This window comes from Bombus bifarius, unplaced genomic scaffold, assembly GCF_011952205.1.
Source record: "Bombus bifarius isolate JDL3187 unplaced genomic scaffold, Bbif_JDL3187 scf7180000008194, whole genome shotgun sequence".
NCBI classification, from domain to species: domain Eukaryota; kingdom Metazoa; phylum Arthropoda; class Insecta; order Hymenoptera; family Apidae; genus Bombus; species Bombus bifarius.
Genome location: NW_022884502.1, coordinates 276595 through 299694, shown reverse-complemented (window position 1 = coordinate 299694; position 23100 = coordinate 276595). Strand labels below are relative to the sequence as shown.

At 41.9% G+C, this 23100-nt stretch overlaps 1 protein-coding gene and 1 long non-coding RNA gene across 5 annotated transcripts in view; one reads left to right on the top strand and one right to left on the bottom strand.

Moving 5' to 3' along the window:
- Positions 1-23100, top strand: part of LOC117209904 (complexin) — a 320967-nt gene that overhangs the window by 239881 nt on the left and 57986 nt on the right. The gene's annotated exons all lie outside the window — the stretch shown is intronic.
- LOC117209905 overlaps positions 1-23100 on the bottom strand; it is a 206591-nt gene that overhangs the window by 177179 nt on the left and 6312 nt on the right. The gene's annotated exons all lie outside the window — the stretch shown is intronic.

The window sequence follows — 23100 nt, the reverse complement described above, 5'->3', positions numbered from 1 at the left end:
TTCGGGTAGTTGCTCGAAAGACGCGCACGCTTTTTCTCTTCTCCTCTTCCGTCGCAAGTGACGCGAAAGATTGGCGTCGATAGCGTGCAACATCTTCGAGTCTCTTTGAACGATAGACGAACATACGGGAGGAAGCTTGGGGATGGACAAATGGAAACGTGGTCGTGTGTACGCGAATTAATCTCGACTTAACGTCGTCGTTATACTGCGGAATTTTATGCAATTTCCTATTTTTCGTAACACGGCCAAAGATAATGGAATTTACGTAGAGATTTGTTTCAGCCATTAAATATTACTGCAAGCACTTCGCTTGGAATGTTTTGCGTGTCACGCGCACTTTCTGGTTTTTTGTGTCTTTAAATATGCCATCGTGTGGCTCGTTTCCTGTAGTATTAGATTGTCCGAAATTTCGTTTTAGAAGGAAATAATAGAAGCGCAATGTTTTTTGTTTTATATTAGTTTATTGAATTATTTAGAAATAGGACGAAATGGATCACATCTAATTCGATAAAACAATATAAAACAGAAATTGTTGTTCATCTATTATGAATCCTTATGAAACGAAAGAAACTTTTCGGATAAGCTAATAGATAGAACAGTAGAATACTTCCAAATTACGTTTTAATTTTGTTGATGGAGTTCGACTGACATACTTTATTTATATGAAACAAGGAAGTGTTTAATACTTAATACTTATGAAGGGGAGTATATGTACGAGTATACAATGGCTGCAGAAAGTATTTGTACGTGGCCTTATTTTCCAGTGAAGCGCTTTTTAGTCGACCTTATATTTCATTTTCACAGTATCAATATTTTGTAGTCATATGAAAGCACTAGCGAATGACATAAAATTTCATCTAACTTAATTGAAGCTAATTAATTAATATATAGATGCTGCAACAACTACAACGGTGAATAAATACTCTTGTAGCCACTGTATCTTAACCATACAATTAAATCCTATTTTTATACGTAACGTTATCATACGTGAAAATAAGATTTTTGTTATAACCAGAGACTTAGACGAACAGGCCGTTGGTTCGCGATCTAATCGAATCGAAAGCTTGTATCCAGTTACTGTCGTCTATGCTGGCAGCTAGACCAAACATCGCAATCATCCCTCGCGCTTAATCAACGCTGTCGTGCTCGAGTAACAGGCACAGCGTTATATAGACGCAAGTGGCTAGTAATTCTAGACGCATCTTGGTGATAGAGAAATGGTGGTACAGGTTCTTCGAAAAAATAGGTCAAATAGATAAGCAACGTGTTTCCACGGAATTTCCATTGGCCGACTCGAACGCATCTTTGCCGTCGTCAAATTTCCATCGCACAGATTTTGCACAGATTCTACGAGTAGAAGTGATAGAACGCGGTAACAGGTCAGCCAGTTTGTCTGCGTTTCGAAAAAGGTCGAAAGCCAATCGCGAAGCGGCTCGATTACGGCGGTTCACTTTGTAGCGCGACGAAACATGCAAATCAGCCCTTGTTATGGAAATTCTCGCGTTGCACAAGGCTCGCCCCTCTTCTACTCCCACGAAATCATTATTCCAGCCTTGGACCAGACAGTTTTTCACGAGAATCGCGGCGATCGATCAAACTCGTGAAACCGTCTCGCTGCCAAGATGGAATAACGTTCGAAAGGCATATTAATTCGTAAGTGGGACGCTTTCCCCGCTGATGGCTCGTGGATCGTTCTTCTGGTACATCGTTACCATGTTTCCTCCGCTTTTTACTCGATGGGATCCACTCGACCATTTTTCACCGGATTCCGAATAGAACTGATGCGGGACAGCTATGCTGACAGAACCAGCAACCAGGAGTAGGTCGGCTGAACGAGAAGAGGGGACCTGCCACGCTGGATCTTCCCCGAGGCAAACTATGGAAAGGGGGAACGCACATGTACGCTACGCTACAGAAAGAAAGCCTACACGCTTACTTATCTTTCTACGAAGTTCATTCGAATTCCTGAATTATGGAATGTAATTCCTAATAGAGATATTAATTCCTCAAGTTGGATACGCGTGTATAGAAATCGAACCGCGATGATTTTATTCGTCATAGTCGTTATAGCTGCGTAGAATGGAGCATGAAGACTACACAGTGGAAGAACACGATAAATCATATTTTCCAGTTTTTCTAAGACTGCAGTTTTAATTATTTGCTACGAAGAAGATAATTACCATGTACTTATTTTTCTGTGATCTTCACATTGTGAGATATTCACGTTGATTTTTATAAGAAAATGTACGATAATAATCTTTTATAATCGCGAAACATTGTAGGATCGTTTTGTCAATCGACAAGCTCTTTGTCTGCAAATCTTTCATTTATGAATTACAAGTTTCATTAAGAAAATTCGCTTAGATCGATAGGACAGTTCGCGACGTTAATACAAACAATGATGTTCAATTAGCAAATATACATAGTAGTATATGTAGTAAATGGTAGAGCAAATAATTGTTACGTCTTTTAACAATTTTCAATTGCATAAAAAGGTAGCAAAAGAGCCATTCGCGATTGTTAATTCATCGCTAATTACCATGCTCCTTTTCAAATTCAAACACTGTTGCTACACATCGTCCAACATGTCTGGATACTTTAATTAACGGAAGTGTACACGGTGGAACGAACATTTCCGAATGAAGTTTTACGTTTCGTTCGTAATTCATCGGACAATGGAACTATTCGTTTTCGAATCTGGTTGTCGCGCGTCGTTTTGAAATTCTAATTACACGGAGAACGCGCATTGGCCCGTATCTAACTACCTCGTGGAATTAAGCGTATCTTGTCGTGCGCTTACATTTGAGTAATTAGCGAGATTGCGGCGCAACTGCGCTACACGTAAGTATTCCTGGTCTGCGTACCTTTGGACGATGCAATCACGGCGTATCGTTTGTTAAGGGGAACTGCGGCTATGTTTGTGCACTGCTAGACGCTACGTATATTTTCGTGCGTAAGCATTACGGCACATTTACCCGCTCTATACAGAACGTGATAATTGGTTCAAATTCTCGAGGAATTATTTGATCGATTAGAATTTTATCTTTTTCTTTTTTACAAAAATGTCTAAAGGCTAAAAACAATTCGTTGCCACGCTGCTTCTCGAATTTCTACGATCGAATGTCACTGTTGTTTCGGTGAGTAGAGAGACTTTTGATGTTTCAAGAAAATCTATTAAACTTGAGAAAATTACAACGATAGAACAGTACGATTTCTTCTCCGTAAGTTTCCCAATATGTTACAATTTATGCAGACAAAATATGCAGATTTTTATGCGTTGCACGTCGAGTGATCGATGCCCATTTTCAAAGTTGATTCTAATCCTATCATATAGAAACCTTTCTCGACAAATCTCCTGGGTGGGAAAATTTTCGAAATCGAAAATGAGCGAGAAAAGCGGTGTCAAGCTGGCAAACTATAGGATAGGAATTGTGATATCGCTTGAGCCAACTGGTGGCCCAGTGTTTCCAATGCATATGCAAAAGAACCGGCTGTTTCCTTTTTTTCCCCTCTTTCAATGCGCCGCCCGTGCATATTCATGAGCCGCATCCGTAAAAATCCTGTGTAATATCAAGCTTGCATCCGGGCATCACGCGACGAAATTTTGCGAATTTAATGACCGATGTAAATCCCTGAGAACTCCAGAAAATCTATGGCACCGTTATATTAGAAAATATGAAGGTTCAGAACGTGGCGTGGGTCAGAAACTCGCAATTTCCCTGTTTTCTAATATATTAACCCTTGTAATGGATTCAAGATGTTTAACCCTTGGAAGCTATAGCGGCTGAAATTTCATCCGGTGCGATGTTTTATTAGAACGATACCATCGCTCTATCACCATTATTTTTAATCCCTGCAGACAATAATTTCTCTCTTCTTCATCTGATACTGAATAATTACGAAACATCAAACTCCGCTTGTTTATAACTTCGTTAATTCTTTTACATAAATAGGATACACCGCGAATTACCTTCACCCTTTTCACGATCTTTAAACTTTCATTTTCTTTCTATGGGATTTACGTATACCTCTTTAACCAAGTAGAATGCTTCGGTCTGCAATGTTGGAATGTGTACCGCTTCTTTCATTTATATTTCTTGCGTATCATATTATTTCTTCAACTGTGATTTTCGCAATATTCCCGGCTCCATCTAACCAGCCGTGACGTATCTGATAAATAGAGAAATAGGACCAACATACTCTAAATGGAGAAGGTAATCGAGAGAGGGAGAGTGCAATTACAGCAAGATAACGCGTGTACGAGACTTCACGCGGCATGTTAGCACGCTCCTGGAACCTTGCTCGCAATCACACACACACACACACACACGCATAGACACACAGATACACCCTTAGTCAGAATACCCACATGGCAATTCGATTTAATACAGGAAACGCCTGCGCCAAGTCAAAAGTAAATATTAGCATCGCGTACAATTTAATAAAGTATATCCACCGCAAACGCGATTTGATTTGGAATATGAAATTCTGTTCAAACCTAGCGTTTGCATTGTTTCTAGGCCAATGAAACGATACCTCTGACGTAACTACAATTGTATGACCATAAACGCCTCCAGGAAGAGCGCATCGATTACTCTCGCCAACCCGAGCAAACATTTTGCATAATCGCAATTAACATAATTCTGCTGGCCGGAAGATCGCGTTTCAAGACGAATCGCGAACCACTCGGCTACTTAATCCTCCCGCAGATAAAAGCTCCAGTGTTTTATCCAGTATTCGCTGCGAAAATCGTCTCTCGTAACCGGTAGCCGACTGTTTCATTGTATTCGTTAATTCCACTGGTTGCACTTTTGAACGAATCTCTTCCTTTTTTATATATCTCTTTTTTTTTATTTTTATATTTTCCTGGATAGTTTGTACGTTACATTTCATAGGAAAAGTGGAGTAAAATATGAAAGATAGCTAAATATACGCGTCGCGTTGAAACGTTAATAAGAAGCGTTAAAACCGTTTTGACGAGCAATATTTTCCGTGGTGGATAAATCTCGAAAGGCATTCACGAGTGACTGTAACAGCTTCTTTTCTAGAAGCATATTTCCGCGATGTTTTTACAGTAGAGGCAAAATCAAGTGTACAAAGCGTATCGTTCGATCGAAATCCGGGATCTGTGTCTCTTGGAATTTTTCAACGAAGTCTTCGTATTACTTTCTTCGTTTAACTATCCACGGATACATGTACATTTCTGTGAGATCGTTAGATCGTGGACTTCCATGTGATTACGAGAAATTGAAAAGTGGAAAAACATAGGAAATCGGCATAGCGCGGAAATGTATTATATATAAAGTAATGCAAAGGTTACCACCTGCTGTAACATTTAATAAATAAAACGAATTTCTACTTAGATTCTATTCTATTCCATTGCTTGATTCGCCTCTGCGAAGATACCAGTTTTCGCGGATATCCGCGGTGTAAGGATTACCGAGAAGCAAACTTACATTAGCCAATTCGCATTAGCATCGCGCAACGGGAATTGAATAGATGCAGCAAACAGAGAATCCTTTAGGAAGCTGCGAAGCGTGTCCAGGTCCCCCAATTCCGGGGGTGCCGTGAAATGTCTCCGCAAGGAGGGTGAAAAGTTCAGTGGGTCAGAGAATGGGGAAACACGGTGGCCCCTCAACGAGCCGTGTAACGAAGCCAGAATCCACGAGCCCCCTCGGTTTGCAGAATGCGTGATAAACACGAGGATTTTGGCGCACGGAAGACCGTGCGAGGCAACGTAACGGCAATTAACGATCGCGTAGACTCGGTTGGACGCGTTTCTTGCTGGCCGTCGATCGAATTAAGAGCAAAGCATAGCTCCAAGCCTCGCTCAGAGAGCGCCGGTTCCAGAGGGAGAGCCATGAAAATGCGATAAAAAATACGACGGTCCCTGGACGCCGTATATTTCCCGCGGCAGGACGTTTTTAGGCTGAGACACGCAGTCGCAGCGCGAACGATGACGTCGAATATGCAGAAAAGTTCGGTTACACAGTCGATTCTAGCGGTAATTCTGTGGACACGAAATTGAAAAAAGTGGTCTAAAGGTAGACAGACGGTTGCGCTTTATATACGCGGCGAGAATTTAGGTCGTTGGGTGATTGTCTCGCGTCTGTAAAAAGAGACACATTGCTTTCACAGAGAGATCAAAATTACCGATAACGTCACCTGCCTGGATAAACTTTAGGGACGTTTCGTAATTCATCGAATACGATGAAAGCTAAATATCGTGATCTGGTTCGTTACACGTTTAACGAATATATGTTGCCACGCCACAGTGGCAAGTAATAGATGATGAAACAAACGTTAAAGCGGTTATCAAAAATGATTTAAACAACTGTTGAAACGTGCGACAGCCACGCCCAGAAATGGGTGCTTGTGCATGTAGAGCGCAACAATTCGCGAGATTTCGCAGCGAACATCAGAGTCCAGTTTCCGGGCGACGCGACGATCGTGCCGCAATTGGCGATCGATTTGGCTGCTCGATGGCTGCTGCTCGATTTGCCGCATCTCGAATAAAATATAATCTTTGACTAGGGCGGTGGGATGCGAGTGGAAAACGCGTGTTAAAGCATCGTCTCGATGAGTTTCGCGCGAGCTGCTGGCTCGTTCGAGAGAACGAAGCCCCACCAAAGCCAGCCCGTGTCACCATCGACATCCGCAGTGCCGTAGCTGGCGTCCGGCCAAAATCCTGCACATGCAACCCCTCCGCGGCCTGGTCTGCTGCTTAGTAAATCGGGGTTACCCGGGATTCTAGCCGCGCGTCTTTATCGCGGGGATTTTCGACCGCTCGTCCATTGGGAAGCACGAAGCTCGATGATTATTAGACGGGGATTTCTCTTAAACCGGCACTGATATCCAGGAAATTTTCCCAACGGCGGCTCGTAAAGACACGGAGAGGAGCGAGCAAGATATTTTTCCAGGCGAAATACCGACCTGTTTCACGCCTTTACGGTTGTTTCGCGCAATCATCTGACAATTTATAGCTTAAAGATCTACGATTCCTCGGTAGGTTATTGCCGTAATTGAAATAAACGACGTCGAACGGAGATTCAGAAGCCGTTACATGGAATCAATGGTCGTGAAAAGAAGCGACAGATGAAAAGGGAATGATCGAGATTATACAATCGCTCGTGAAAGTGTTTCAAGACTCACTCAGTATATATATATACACATAACGTAATAGTATTTGGAAAGTATCGTATGTATTGTACTATATGGAACGTTTCAAAGTTTCGTTAATACTGTGATGAGACACGAATATCGTGGTTATATCAGTAAAATTCGAAACGTAACTGAAAATGTATAGGGCATTACATATAGAATTGAGATTTAGCTGTACATGTAAGCGTGCATACACATATCCGCTCATAACTATTGGTAATTTGAGATTAATTTCAGAGATGATTAGGAAATTATTGAAACCTTCAACGATTCTCGTCTCGTTTGAAATTTTATATAAAGCTGAGTAGGAATCGTAGAATTTTAAAGCGAATAAAGAATTCGTACATTGGAAATTACAATAGAAATCTAATTTTCGCCGACAACATTAAACGCTCAGCTTATATCCATTAACGTTTTTCAGTCATTGTTTCAACTGTTTAACAGTGCAATAAAACGAAGAGTTTGTAATGAACAATTTAGAGAATAATTACTCGGCGTACGTGTGTGTAACAGGCGTACTTACAATTAAATTGAATCTCACATAAAATCACACGTGCCAAAGCTATCAAATTGCGATCGATACAGAAGCCAGAGCACGCGTGGATGTCTCGATCGCTGAAATTAGATTTTGAAAACGTTATCATTTTCATCTCAAACGAGATCGGTCTTACATAGCTTGCGAATCTATTTCGTGCGCCCGCTAAAGTTTCTTCCACCGAGTTTTTGTGCCTAATTCCAAGGGATTCGATAGAATTAGGGATCCGATGGTTACACCACAAGCTTTCCTTCTTCGGGCGAAAGGATTTCCCCCAAGATTTACGATGCAGTCCGATGAAAACTATTTATCTTGTAATGGCCGACCACGATAACGTCCCGAAGAGCGGCGTTTATGTCCACATGCCGGCCGTCTCCTGTCAATTTTTATCTTTATCTTCGACACTTTTTTCTCATCCTTCTGCCGTGTCAATGGCGAAGAAAGATTACATTGTTTACCGTACGGAAAAATGGACACGCATCCACGCGTTGTCGATTTATCACTCGTCGTTTATCGATTTCAACTAGATTCCGTGTAACAGTAACTACTAGAGAACACGTGTGCAAATAGGAAACTACCGTCACACCCAGTTTCCGGTGAATTCCATGTCTTCCATTTTGCGCATCAAAGTTTCACGTCGTTTAACCGGCGCCTCTCCTTTCAAACGCTTTCCAATTTCATTTCATGGATAGAACCACGTGAATCAAGTTTGCGAATATTTAACAAACCAATGTGGTTTGCCTGACCCGAAAAACGCGTAAGATCGTGATACTCGTTTGAAGTAAACTCGACGCGATCCGAGTTTATAAATTCGATGAATTTTAACCACTTTCGAACTTTGGTTTCCTGGAAAATTCTTGCAAGGTCGACGTGCATTTTTTAGAATTTTTATGCAATTTCAGATTTTTCAGAAGAGAACTGAGGAAATGGAATCCACGTGGCGTGTAATTTAAAATTAAATTAAATTTAAAAAACTTAGGATCGATATATTCCATTGATATAACTATATTTTATACAACTTCGCACGTGTTATTGCATTCTGTGGAATTTTTGTCATCTTTAGGATTATAAAAATATTTACAAAATTCGCATCTTTGTTGTTAACTGTATAAAGAATACCCATTCGATGCGTTAATCTTTCTCATGCGTAATGTATTAGGTCTTTCGAAAAGTTTCTTTCGTTTTATAAGGAAATAATGGATGCACAATGTTCCGTTTTATATCATTTTATCGAATTACGTATGATCCATTTTGTCCTATCAAAATAAAGTTTCCAAAGTTCGACAGATTAGGTTTCAAGTTTGTACAAAGATGCGTTGTTGTAAAAGACGTGTCCGTAAAAGAAAGACACTTTCCGGACAACCTAATATCTTCGAAAGGCTTAAATTATGGCATCTCGAAATGCGTCGTTACATAAGCTTCAGAGAACAGGTCGATCGAACGAGAAGGCAGATCGCGAAACTGGACAAGGAAAGTGCGCAAAAGGAAAACACGTTCGCCGACATTCCCGTTTCCTGGCTCCATAATTACTCCAGTAATTCGTGCCACGTGCACGCCGCTAGGTGAACGCAAAGCATTCGAGCAACGACAACGATTATACGAAAAAGAGGAAAAAGAGCACGGGGTAAATTGAATATTTCTTGCAGCTTTGGCGAAACCACCTCGACTACCAACATTTTCCTAACGTAATTAGCGTTCTGTGTTTTCTCGTTCACTCTTAGTTTCTATTTGCCAGCGAATTCAAAATCTATCGCAACCTGCTGACACAAATAATGCACTGGTTCGTGAAATTTGAATATTTAATGTAAAAACCAGTTATGAATATATTACGCGTGTTATCCTACGAATAATTCAAATTTTACCAATACCATTATGATACTCGTGTCTCATTACAATATTAATAAAATCCCAAAACGCTTGTATAACGTAATAATAGTAATCGCATAATGTATCGATCACGTAATATATTATTTTCGCGAGTCACGATGGTAATAATAATCTCTTTTCGAAAAATATATTTCTACGGTGTATACGTAAGAAAGGGACGTGATATTTGTCGCTGAAATTCGAATACCACGAGCGAGAACACGCATCCTTTCTCACACTTCCTGTTGTTACTTCTTGTTGTCGCAGGACCAACAAGGCTGCAGGGCTTGGCACTGTTATCACGTCTCACTAACGACTTTTTCTTGCGAATTTTCTTGCCTCGCCCGCCTTCCTCCCCCACGCCATTTCCATATCTTCCGGTGGCATCTCTGGCATTCGTCTTGTCTTTTCTCGCCTATCCTCGCATGGACAATCACAATCTGTTCGATTGTCGCGATATCCATCCCTCGTGTCTATTACGTACATATTTCTGCGTGACCTGAGTCTCATAAAAATATGCGTTTGCATAAACTTGCGCAGTCCACTTTATCATTTATTAATCACTAAAGCTGAACCGACTGATGCTAGCTGTGCCAGTGTTACTACTGTAAAGTCATTCCTTCGATCACGAGTCATCGACGGAACTTTTCTTTCCTTAATGTAGTTTACAGTGGATGGAAAATTGGACTTTGACTTCGAAAGTTCGTTTCATCGAGTTCTCGAAATGGCTGCAATTTTCGACGAGAGCCAATTAGACCTCCCTAATCTAGATCATCGCACCCTTTGCCGTATTCTGTCTAAGCTTGTACAGTCCTCGAAACGGTCCCTTCTGATCCCAGTTATCGTGTTAGAACGGTGAATCCTTCTGCGAGGAAGTCATATGGAAATTCACGATAACCTCGGGAAATTAATCTCGTTAAACTTGCATAACGATCATCCTCCAAATTTATTTGACAATTGTGGCCGGATTCGATGACTCGCGCGTCGTCTTACGAACCTTTACAATGTTCCATCTTCGCTTTTTCAGAACTGTAAAACCATCCCAAAATTTGTCATTTTCATCGAGGATTCAAAAGAAGCCATGTTGGTCAATTGAACTTCGTCAATTGAAAGATAGAGAAACAAATACTTTTTAACGTTAGAATCTACGATTATACAATATGTCATGGAAGCAAGCTAATTTTTTTTAAAGAGAATTTTATGCATTTATAGAAAATGCATTTATAGAATGCATATAATATGAGAAAATAAATAAAATATCCAAAGCACTGTCTATATCACTTCGTAGGTGAAACAATCTTCCACCGAGCTTCTACTTTCCAAATTACGCTCTTTGAAATGTGAATTTGTACAAAAATCCGCAACCTACTAACGATGCATGTAACAAATAAAATGAAAAATTTTGAGAAAAGTGGAGTCGATCAGTTCGACTAGAATTGATAATTATTGGATGGTTTTAAAGATAATTCAAAAGTTAGCAACTAAAGGAAAGTAAGTTGCTTTGCCTTGCGTTCTTTCGAAACATATACGAGACAACCTGTGACTCGATTTGCGCGCGTTTCAAAAACGCAACCGCAAAAGTCGTGAACACCAGATTTCGGTCCCGCGAACGTAATTAGAAATTTGTGCCGTGGCTAATTCATTCCGGGATAATTACTCGCTGCCGGACGTGACGTGTCGTAATTTCTGCCACACAACGACGTTACACTTTTCCTCTGACATCGATCACCCGGGTCGCCAACGTCGTCACCGTAGCCACCGTTTCCTGAATATCACGGCCGACGTTCCACAGTAACATTTTTTATTCCTTTACCAGCCACTTACGGCTTATCGAAAAATCTAACGTTTTAACGTCGTTGGCAAAACAGTATGCAACAAATTGTAGTTAGAATATCTAGATCCAAACACGTATACCACTATTCACACTACTGTGTAGTTTGACAGCTTGCAAATTATTGCAAATATATGAAATACACCTCAAACGAGGCTCTTTAACCGAATAAATAACGAGGCTACGCTCTGTACTTGGCGAATGAGACAGATGGAAATGAAGCAGCTGAGGATCAAAATTTCTATATGAAATTCTACGCTGTCTCGCTCGACGAGAATTCTCAATGTTTCTCTTTAACTCTTTTCGGTATCCAACTAAGACATGATCTACGTTTAATAAACAAGGCAGATAGAAATAAACGTTTCAGCTAAGATTCAACATTTCTTGGATGTACGAGATTCGCCACTGTCCCACTTAAAAATGATCTCTTTTACTAACGAATTTTTAATGTTTCCCTTTAACACTTTTTAGTATCCAACTAAGAGACGACGCTGTATTTTACAGTCTTATCACAGTCCTAGTCCAATAAGCGAGACAAATAGAAAGTTGCAGCTAAAACTCCAAGTTTCCTAGAAATTAGAGGTTCGACACTCTCTCGCCGAGAGAAATTTATTTTACTAACGAATTTTGGATGCTTCTCCTGAATTGTCTTTAGTATCCAACTAAGAGAAGTACTTGTTCCAACGTTTCGTTACTTGACAGAGATTCCTAATAAAAAGCGCTACGGAGTTTTCGAACAACGCGATATATCGATAAAAGGATGAAAAGCGTCGAAATTTTCCCTCTGCGCTTGAGTCATCGTGTCGAGGCACGCCATGATATAAAACACGATAACTTGGCGTTGTAAATCGAAGAAGAGATCTTATCGTAAGTCAAATATTACACCGTGTGCTGGCTTGTCAGACTTCTCGACTATCCTTCATTTCTCTACAACGACCAGGAGCTTTCTCGGCTTCTTAACGACGATGCAATTCATCGTAAATTATCATCGGCGATTTTACAGTCTCCTCGTTGCAACGATTTCGACGAGTTACACGAGGCAGTTTACGCTGAGCGTAAATCAGCCACGCGTTTCGGCCGAATAAAAGCTGCTAACGGTCGATTATTCGCCGGCTTCCAGCCATAAACTTTCGCCGCTAATTTACGTATCCTAACGGGCATTTATTGACCCTTCGCCTCTTTCCCTCTACCTGTTCAGGTACCGGTAGCTCGATTATACAGCGCGAATTATGATCGTATCTCGAGCATCGGACGGACTTGCGGCGAGTGGCTGGAAACGATAAAACCGGGCTGCCAAGTCTACCTCCACGCTATAAACTTTATCTCGCGCGTAATGCGAGAAAAACGTAAACGCGAATAAAATCGAGGATCTGCGAAAGGATGAGCGAAAGAGTCAGACGTAAGACATAAATTTGTCCTGATTTTATACATACGTACGTCGCGTGTATTCCAAGAAATTTGAAAACAAGTCGAATTTTATATATTAGGTCGTCCCAAAAGATTATTATTTTTACTTTTATTATTATTTTATCGAATTGCGTATGGTCCATTTTGTTCTATCAAGATAGAGATCACAACGTTCGACAGATTAGGTTTCACGTTTGTATAAAGATGCGTCGTTGTAAAACACATGTCTGTAAGAGAAAGACACTTTTCGAACAACCTAATATATGCTATAATCGTTTGATTTAATCGTTTGATATGCCCGTGATCGGCAAATACTCGATAATTTGTCTATTTTAGCCAGAGTGACCTTTACGCATTCTAACTACGATATCTCGTAGTAAAATGTATATTTCAGTGGAGGTACTTGGTCCATTTTATTTATCGTTGCTTGCATCGAACAAAAATTTCGTTTCAAGTTCTTTTTCAGTCGATTTTAGCGAAAAGGTGTATTTCAAGAACTAACTTCTCCTTCCAGTTAATTTACAAGCAATCGGGAAACGATGCTTCTACTTCGACGGTTCGGTCAGCCAACAATCGGAGAAAATCATCGTGATTCTTCTCGGTCGTGGAGCAGGAACGCGCTCCTTACTCGTTTCATTGAAATAGTCCGCCATGATCCAGCAGACCGGCAACTTAAAATCGAGCACGAAGAGCGTTTTAGCGAGTTGTAACGTATAACGTCGATTTAAGGCCACTTTCATTGACTTGCCAGCGAACACCTTTTCGGCGACATATTGCAAAGAAAAGAGGTTCAGCAGGAAGTAGTAAAGTGATTGCGAGAGGAACGGGTAGAAGAACTCCGGAGGTGGACGCGCCTGGTTTATGATCACGGATATATTCCATTTTCGTCTTCTGGCCACTTTATCCGTCTCGTGGAAGGCCGGCTAAAGTACGTTTGATTGTAAGCTGCCCGCTGTGGTTTAAGACTGATTTACAGTAAAATGGTGGTGGCGTGGTTCGCGCGCACGTGAGTGGACTTCGAGGATTCAGTTGCCGAGCGTTAAGCTGCTGTTAGTTCCACGACGGGCTTCCCTCGTTCCTCGTTCCAGCTCCTACAGTTTTGCTCTTGGTTTATCCATCTGCTTTTGGTATGGGAAGGCGGACACGGCGTCTTTCCAGCTTCTCTAAATATCCGCGAGCTTTATCTCTTCCACTCTCGTTGCTCGCTGCAGTCCGGCGATTCTTCTCTTTCGCCCATTCAGAGGCCGTTGCTTTGCTTACTTGTTCGCTTCGCTCCTTGTGCTCGTCTGCCTCAAAATTTCCCTCCTTCCATTCGCCGACCGTACGTACAATTTCTCCGCCAGCCGCCGACTTCCCCTTATTTACCGTTCCACCTTGATTCCTCCGTCTGTTGCTTTTCTCCTTTTGCCCACGCCTTTTAAACACTCCCTTTGTCCGTTGTTCCTTGCCGTCCGTGGCTCCTCCTTCGATTCCCCGATAAAAGAGTTCCCATCGGGTGTATGTAAGCGCCAGGAAACCAGCTTCTTTCTCCGCCGCTTTCACCCGTTCTTTTTTCTCCCCGCAGCTCCTCGCGCTCTGCTAGCTTGCTGCTTTCTCGTTTTTCTTCGCGTCCTCGATTCAACCGCACACCGCCACTAAATCGATCCGGCGGCAGCGAGAGAAATGACAAGCCGCGAGATGGAAAAACGCGAGAGCGGAGAAGTTAAAAGGAGAAAAGCACGTGCAAGAAGGAAAGCGGCATGGAAGTAGAAAGGGAGCATCGGTAGCGCGACTCCAACGAGAAAAAGAAAGGCCGTGGCAATTAGGCGGACGATTCAGCCCTCCTTAAGGGGATCATCCCGGCACAATGTAGTCGGAGAACCGGTCGATCGGTGCCTCGGCGTGAAATTAAATGACCGCCGCTATTTAGACCCGGATAGAACAAATTGCTTCTACGGACACCCACGGACACCCAGTCGACAGTCAATCGTATATCGGTGATTGGATTATTACATGGCGTTTAATTCGCACTTGCGTGTCCTGTAACCGACTTACACACCATTGTCTAGGGTCTTTTACGATGTAACTCGTATTTTTGCTTTTTATTTATTACGGTTTTCATGTTCCTACAAATATTTGCCGTTTCTACATTCAGCGCTCTAGTAACCAGTTTCATGTTATTAAAGCTATACTTTTACACGATTTAGGAACGAAATATGCGCTGTTGGTATTTGTCTATTCTTGAGCATTTCGCAAAATGTTACGTTGATTTTAAAAATTAAATGCAAAACTTGTCACTCACTTTTCCCATATGATACACCGTTTTTCGTTTCAACTAACGATAAGCTATATTCGAATATCCTGATTTAAAGGGACAAGCGACATGAAACTCAGAAATTCGACGAATACAAACCTACCACATTTTTTCCGCGTGATTTCCATTTTATAGATACGTATTTCACCCTGTTTTTCTCGTAGCTACGTAAATATCCACGATGCAGTTTTGAACATTGAAGCAATAAGAGACTTTAGCAGCCGCCTTTTATAACACAGCCTCGGAAACTAGTTTGTACGGTTTCGATTCTGAAAATAATCGTAGTAAAAGTCCAACGACAGTGGAAGTTAGATCGAATTCTTTTGACGGAAGTCGCAAGGGACGTGAGGCGATCACAGGGAAACAGTGAGCCGCATCAGGACTCGATTTAACGGAAATGCAAACTAATGGGATTCTTTCGGCAAGACGCGTGTGTCTTTATAGGAGCGTTTCGTATCCGAGTAACTGAATTGCCACGTATACGTTCTCATAGTAGTTGCAGAGCTTCGCTGCACAATAGTAAGCGCTAGACGCCTTATCTACTACCATGCGTTCCAGTTAAACTCTTCTCGTTCTAGTGTCGCGTAGATCGTCGTTTCCAGTTAATTCGCCGATATTAATGCCGCTGAACGCGCAACCTTACGTTTCATAAAAAAGTACAAAGACTATCGGAATACTTAAAAAGAGGCAAAAAGAATCGGAATACTTAGAACGAGACAAAGATCATTTGTTCGCGCGCAGACTGCTTAATTTCGTCTTTGTCGCCTAATCTTTATTACTGTTGACAATTTGGATCTTAATTGGCGAAATAACGGTATGGGAACACTAAATTTACACTTAGAATTTATATTAAAATAGTTATATATTTGTTTGATAAACGATTTCAAAGATATTCATCGATACACACTTGCGCGAGTCTCATCTTCTTCCATATCAGACTGTTAAGTGAACAGCTGCGTACACACATACTTCCACACACTCATATTCACACACATGTATCACTACTAGCACATAAAATTATACATATCTCAATACAATTACCATGATATTTTTTGTATGCTCCGTTGCCAGAGAATTCGAGCAGTAAATACAACCGCAAGGTTTCACCTGTACTTAGAAGGTTTAACGCGAATGGGGTTAGGTCTATTAACTTGACGTCCGTTTCTGCTTCAATTTAATTGCATCAAAGAGACGAGACAATCCCTTATTCGAGATTCAATGGCATTCAAAGTGATTCTACGCGTGTTACGTCGCACGAGCAACGTGATCCTTCGCTACTTTTAGTCGACTGTACGAGTCGTTAGATACATACGCTACTAGTCGCTGACATCCGGACACTTTCGTCGATCCGTAGCTACGGTATGTGAATCTTTCCAGGTAGACAAATTAATGGTAAATCGGTAGTAAGAAGCTACATTTACTATCATCTTGTGCAATCACCAAACTATAACTCGAAGATACTTACTTACTGAAAATCGTAGCGATAGTATATCTTAATATGTACTTACGTACACTACATATATGTAGGAATGTTATACTATTAGTTTGCACTCACACGAAATCGAATATAATAGCCCGTTTCACGTAATCGTCACTCACTACTTCTACCACACAACAACACAACGATCTTCACACGACAACGATAAATTCAACTCTGACTCTCTCAACTCTCGTTACAATGTTTTCCATGCTCTCTTTTTTCCTTAACATGCCTTGGAAACGCTCACAACACTCCTCGACAACGTTAACGTATCTTGACAATGCTAATAAACGATTACCCCTCACGCCACGTCCTTCCCCGATGTCACACTATCCCACATATATTTACTATTCAAATATCACTGCTTGTATTAACATTTGGGATCTTTCTATCCGTTCGGAAGAATCTTCTTATCTTGTATGTTGCTCTTAATTTCATTTTAAGATATATCTTTCTAACTACCGATTGACGCAAGAAAATCAAGAAAAACGGATGCGTCGTATCTTTCCCTTGTAGTCTCCAGTCGCGTCAAGGAGACACGAACAAACTAGTCTCCGTTTCAAGCTTAATACAACTTTCAATCCGACTCTATTCTACTTAGCATAATAAGCATTATCAAAAATACCGATTACTACATGATCAGTCGCATCACTGATACTTTTACCAAACTCCTCTACGATCTTCAGCCTCGTATTAAGACACCTGAAAGCGATTGACGTATAAATCAGGAAATCACTCATTTACATCGCGTTTTCCTTTGTAAGTTCCCTTCAATTGCACGAAAGAAATGCTCTCTCCCTTTCGAATTTAATACGACAGCTTTTAGACTGATTCTACTTGACGAATCAATTTCATGTTTCGTAAATCTATCCCTGTTAAACCCACAGGCCTCATCTGTCACCGAATGCCCTGTATATTGGTATGGAGAATCAAGAATTCGTAAAAGCAGCTCGTAGGCGGAAAGTTGGAAGGTTTTCCCGATCGGAAGGCAGAGTAAGTGAGAGAAGACGAAACGATAGAGCCGGAAGCATGAGAAAAGAAAAGGGCATCCCGATCGTCTCAATTCAGTCGTGTCGGCGGCTATAAAGTTGTTCTTGAAGTATTCCCATATCACCGGCCGTTGGTATGCCAATATACCGGTGCCTGGGCTTTGTCGCCCCTTCTCATTCCTGGAGCCACGCAGTCCCTTCGCCAACGTATTCCCTCATCGACCCGCTCTCGTCGTAGACCGTCTCCCAGGAAGCCATCGCATACCCGGTTTCGCACGTGGTGGTATGTCTGCATACCATCGAGATAATGATTGGCAGCAGGACTGCCTGGAGTCCGACCAGGACGACGACAATCCTCGACAATTCGTGCCGGCCTAGCCAACCCTCTAGCCTCCAGACGATATTAAACCGAATTACTGAGGAGTCTTCGGATCCCCGTGATTCTCCGTGATCAGGCTGGTACTGCGAGAAGCGAAGCAAAAATGCGATCCGAAACGTGATTGAGTGTGGCATCGTTTTTAGATCAGGCGAGTAACACCGTAGGTTGTAACGCCAAGCCTCAAATATACTCGTATTCCGCAAATTTCGTCTCTTGATACTGATTCGAAAGGTTTGTGTCGGTCTTCTTATCGATTAGCTACATAGAAAAGTACTTTTAACGTCGTATGGACGTTCTTGAATATTTCCGACGACGAAAACGTACGATTAGCTTGGACTTCCCAAACAGGCTGAAATTTCATTGCACGTAACGTAATTGTTGATATTTTTCAGCTATAGAAAAACTGATAGCAGAAAGGCGAAGACTCTTAACGATGAAGAAGCGATTACTTCAATTTTGTGTCGGATACTTCTCGCGGTATTGCTGACAGTTATCTGTTCCGCTGTCTGTATTATACCAATTCGCTGGTCTTGTCGAATACAATCTGTAGTTTTGTACAACTATGGTATTTTTCTTAGCACTTGTGTTCCAACACAACTTTCCCTCGCGCGTCTCTTTCTTCGCACGATTTTGCGATTCGCGTCGCGGTCTCGAGCGCAATGTCGTCACGTTAATGAGATAATTTCGCGTGGCCGGAGATATTAAACCGTTTCGGTAATTGCGGACGTTAATAACGATAGACGTGTTGATGGAACACACGAGCAATCCGTGTTTCGGCATACTAAGCGGCGCAGACGTGATGAACTCGTCCACCACTGTAAATACTCGGACCTAATCAACGCAAGATGGCCGGATGGGAATTACAGACGAATTTCGTGGTAAATATTTGTCACGACCGACAAAAGTCCCGAAGGACGCTTGTTTCGAGATTTCAATCAGCCTGCATGCTGCCATCCAAGAGTCTCTATTACCGAACTAATTATCACTAATTAGCATTGGTTTAACCGGTAAGACCCCCATGACCGTACAAGCACAAGCTCGTTATCGACTCGTCTCCTTGTCCACGATCGAACTTTGCGCGTATAACGCTCGTCGAAACATCTGCGAAGCTGCATAATTTTATTCGCAAAATTTCAAGGAAAATATCTTGGTTGGTAGGTTGGCAATTATTCGAAACCTTAAGGGAACGCAGCACTCTGTCGCTTAGGATAAATACTAAATACCACGAAAACATTGCGCGAGTTGTAGTATGAAGCAGATTCGGAACGATTCTATGCCAGCCACGTGCAAGAAACTAACGCAAATGCTGTTAATGGCGAATAGTCGAACATTGATAACGCGATTAACTCTCACGTTGGAAATATTATTCCTCGTTTTTCTATCTTCCCTTTAGAGAATTATCGTATGAAGAATTATTATAAATTTAACAGACGCAAGGAACTTAAGAAAACAGAAACCGTAGCCACGACGTGGCATCTTTACGAACCAGATATCGCAGCGTGTTCTCGCGTACTCGGTTTCCTTAACAAGTGCAATTTCCAAATTCTAGCTTTCTGCGAATCGCGTTCAAAATCCGACGTACATCGGAAACTGGGAAATTTATAATCTCGGAACTTTACGTACGAGTTGATGTATCTTTTCAGAAGTTTTTCGAGGGCTTAAAGAAAAAACAGGTAAATTAGCAAAGTTTAAACTTTCCTTCTTCCGCTACTGCGTCTCGTCCTGGCAATTTACAAAGCGATTTTTTTTCGAATGAAAGAGACCTAGTAAATGACACAGAACACGACCGATAATTCGACAGACAGATTCGAAGTCAAATCGCTCGATTTCGAGGATCCTTTGACAGCGTGGCCCAATCAGTCGAGGAAAATTGATCGCTCGAGCGCTGGGATGCGCTACCTGTGTAGTTTCAATTCACGAAACGCAATGGAAACCGATATGTTTCGAACTTGCAGTCGTAGCTGTGAGCTGGGCTAACGAGCTGCCTCGCAGCGAGCGGCTTGCGTGATCCCTGTCGTGGATTTGCGTGCAGGTACGTGCGTAGGGAATTCTTCGAGCCAACGAAATTCCAAGACGCCGGCCAGTGAGGTCGTTTTACCTGCTTCGTTTAGTCGTTTGTACTTGCATATTTTACGCTATCGGAAATACCAGGTGTTTTTGCGGGATATCAATCTCGTTGTCAGCGTTGCCTCGGAAGAGCAGGATGAAGGCCAAAGACGATATCGATACCGTTGATCACAGTATCCACAGCCCTTTTCTCCGCACGGTTTCGATATCCAAATACTATTCGGTATCACGAGGAACAAATGGATTTATAGAATTTCTAACAAATATTTGAAAGACTGTATGTACGCTCATTTTTCTTGTTTTCTTCTTTTTTATCGAACCAAGGAAATTGGATCTTGCGACTGCTATCATTCCGAAAAGCTGCGCTTCATATTCGATTCAACGACGGGTCCGATGGCATTAATATTCATGACGAGCGTATATTTTTTTAATCACTTTCGATATTCATTGCGCGCCTGCAGCTATCGCGTTTTTCAACGAAATTACCTTTTCTCCTTCCTTTCAATCGATAAATTTATTTTTGCTCTACCCTCGCCCTTTCTTTTTTTTTTCTCCCCCTCAAACCAGTCCATTTTGCCGAGATTCGACACACATAGACAGACAGATAGATAGATAGATAGATAGATAGATAGATAGATAAAGAGAGAAAGTGGAAGGAGGAGCAGTAGATTTTTTTTCAAATGTTCGATCCACTGGAAGCGGCAAGGATCGACCAGGGGCCATAGTGCAATTACGCGGTCGGTCAATCGAAAAATTCGTCGCGTTAAACGCACCTGGGCGAAAGGATCTCTCTGGAGAGAGCGTATCGATTTCGCGTCCGCCTTTAGCCAGCCAAGAATTTAACGTCGTTTTATTCATTAAATCAGTACCACGCCGCTGGCGAAACAACTACCGGTTCTTTTTCCAAACCAATGGGCAACGAATCTAAAGAGATTCGCCTCGCTTATATCGTGCTGAATTTACGAGGCAAAACGGTGTCCAACCTTGGGTATCGTGCCAATGAAATGTGCACAGGGGTCGCGAAAGTTGAGCGGCGACAAGTCAAGTCGAACGGACAGTGGCAGAGGATTTAGGCGAATCAGTATCCTGACGGTGCCGGACCCCGGTGTTAGGTTACTTGTTTACTCCCGAGTGCCGGAACGGCCGATGCATTATTCAACGACTGCTTGTATTTATCAAGCCGATAGCCAGCTCGAGACCCCGTGCACACACGAGGCGGTACACGCGCGAGCACGTCAGTACCAGGCGGTCGCGTAAACAGGTGAGAGATCGCCTTCAATTCTCTCTCTTTCTCTCTCTCTCTCTCTCTGTCCCTGTCTCTGTTTCTCTCCCTCTCGAGATTCTCGTAGCCTCGTACAAGTGGATTGCCGATGTTTATGGATTCGGCCGCCTTCACGGTTTACCCTAGCCTTTCTAGTCTCTCGGCTTACGTGCCATAAGTTAGCAACGCTTCGCTGCTTTATCGCGAATAACCGAGACCGAGATTTTCTTTTCGTTAAGTGGTCAGGCTTGTTGAAGCGGCAATAGTCGACTTCCATCGAGTCGTATCTCGTTGCTAGTCGTTGCAGTGCGTTGCGTTGGGCGCGTGGAGAAGAGACCCGTGGAGGTTTTAGGGGTTGCTTCATGGAGTATGTCGCTGGCGATTTATTTAACAGCATATTGGATACAACATTGGACAGAGAGGTAGAATCTGCGTAGCGATTTATTTCAGCTTCTATATCGTAATTTGTTTCACATTCTATATTACAACAAATGGTTTACCTCGGACATTTTGCAGAGTTTTATTTATTATGCATATTCTCTAGGTTTTTGAATATCTTAAGTTTACGTATGTACCCTTCGTGTTTTTTGTGTTCTGTGACTGTGTCTCTGTGTTTTAATTAATAAATTTTTAATTAATTTAAATGTTTTAATAACAGAGGAACTGTGATTTAATTACGGATTTAATTACGCGTTCTTTTGTCGTAGTTGCACATGCATTCTAAACGTATTTTGCAACGTACTGGATGCAACAATTGAAAAAGTAGAATTTGAATACCGATTCGTTTCGCCTTCTATGCATTAGAAGTAGCTTATCTTAGTTTGCATATATTTAAGTATTACGAATATTCTTTACATTTCGTAATATTTCGATTTCTCAGAGACATATGAATATCCCGGCAGTTGATTTATCAAGGATTTACCAACTTTCTGTTCTAATTAAGCATATTTCCTCCGTAACATGATTACAGATACACTTACAGCAATTCTGTCCTTCATGCTGATTGTTAGTAACATGTCCCATCCAGCGTTTCGAATCTGAAGAAAGCTCAAGTTTTATTGTTTCCTTCGTAAAAGTTCATCCTCGTTTTCGACGCCTCGCTAATACGACTGATCTCGCGATTCTTTATTAGAAAATAAACAAAACCTCTGACCTTAGCAGAAAATAATAGCATCGAACAGTTTTGAGGGATGAAAGGAATGGTGAAGTTTCTGATATGTGCGTGAAAAGCCCGATAAATCTTCGAGAACCGAGTGTCTGGAAGATGAAGGGTGCGTGTTCCTCTCGGTGTCTATCAAGTTCCTATTCTGCGCAGCATGGTAGATGGACGAAGAGGATGGAGACGTAGGAAACGAAGGAGAATTCGAATAGGCAGAGAGAAGAGATATACGAGTGGTACAAGCAGCGATAGAGGCGGACAATGAACGAGAAGCCAGACAATGAGCGAGTGAATCGGGACGGAGGGACTCAAATGGGTTGGTAAAGGGTAGTAGCAAAGGGCAAGTTCGATGGTAGCGATCGCTAGCTTCGATAAAGCTAGTCGAAATAGGAGGAGAACCAGAGAACCTGGTCCTCTTGGCCGAAGGTGGCATCTTACCTTCCTACGTACTCGCGCCGTTAATGACACGAAGATCGTAGGTCCTATTAACTACAAACCGCAACTAGACCAGGTTCTAAGTAGTGGCAATAAATTATATCGCTCATTAAGCGAGGCTTGTACGCGGGAATATTCCTTAATGGGTTTCCGGTGGCGCGCGGAATGCGTGTGTTCCGAGAACCTTTCGCGTTTAGTAATTGCAATTTCACTTGAGTGCAAGAATCGCGTCCTCTG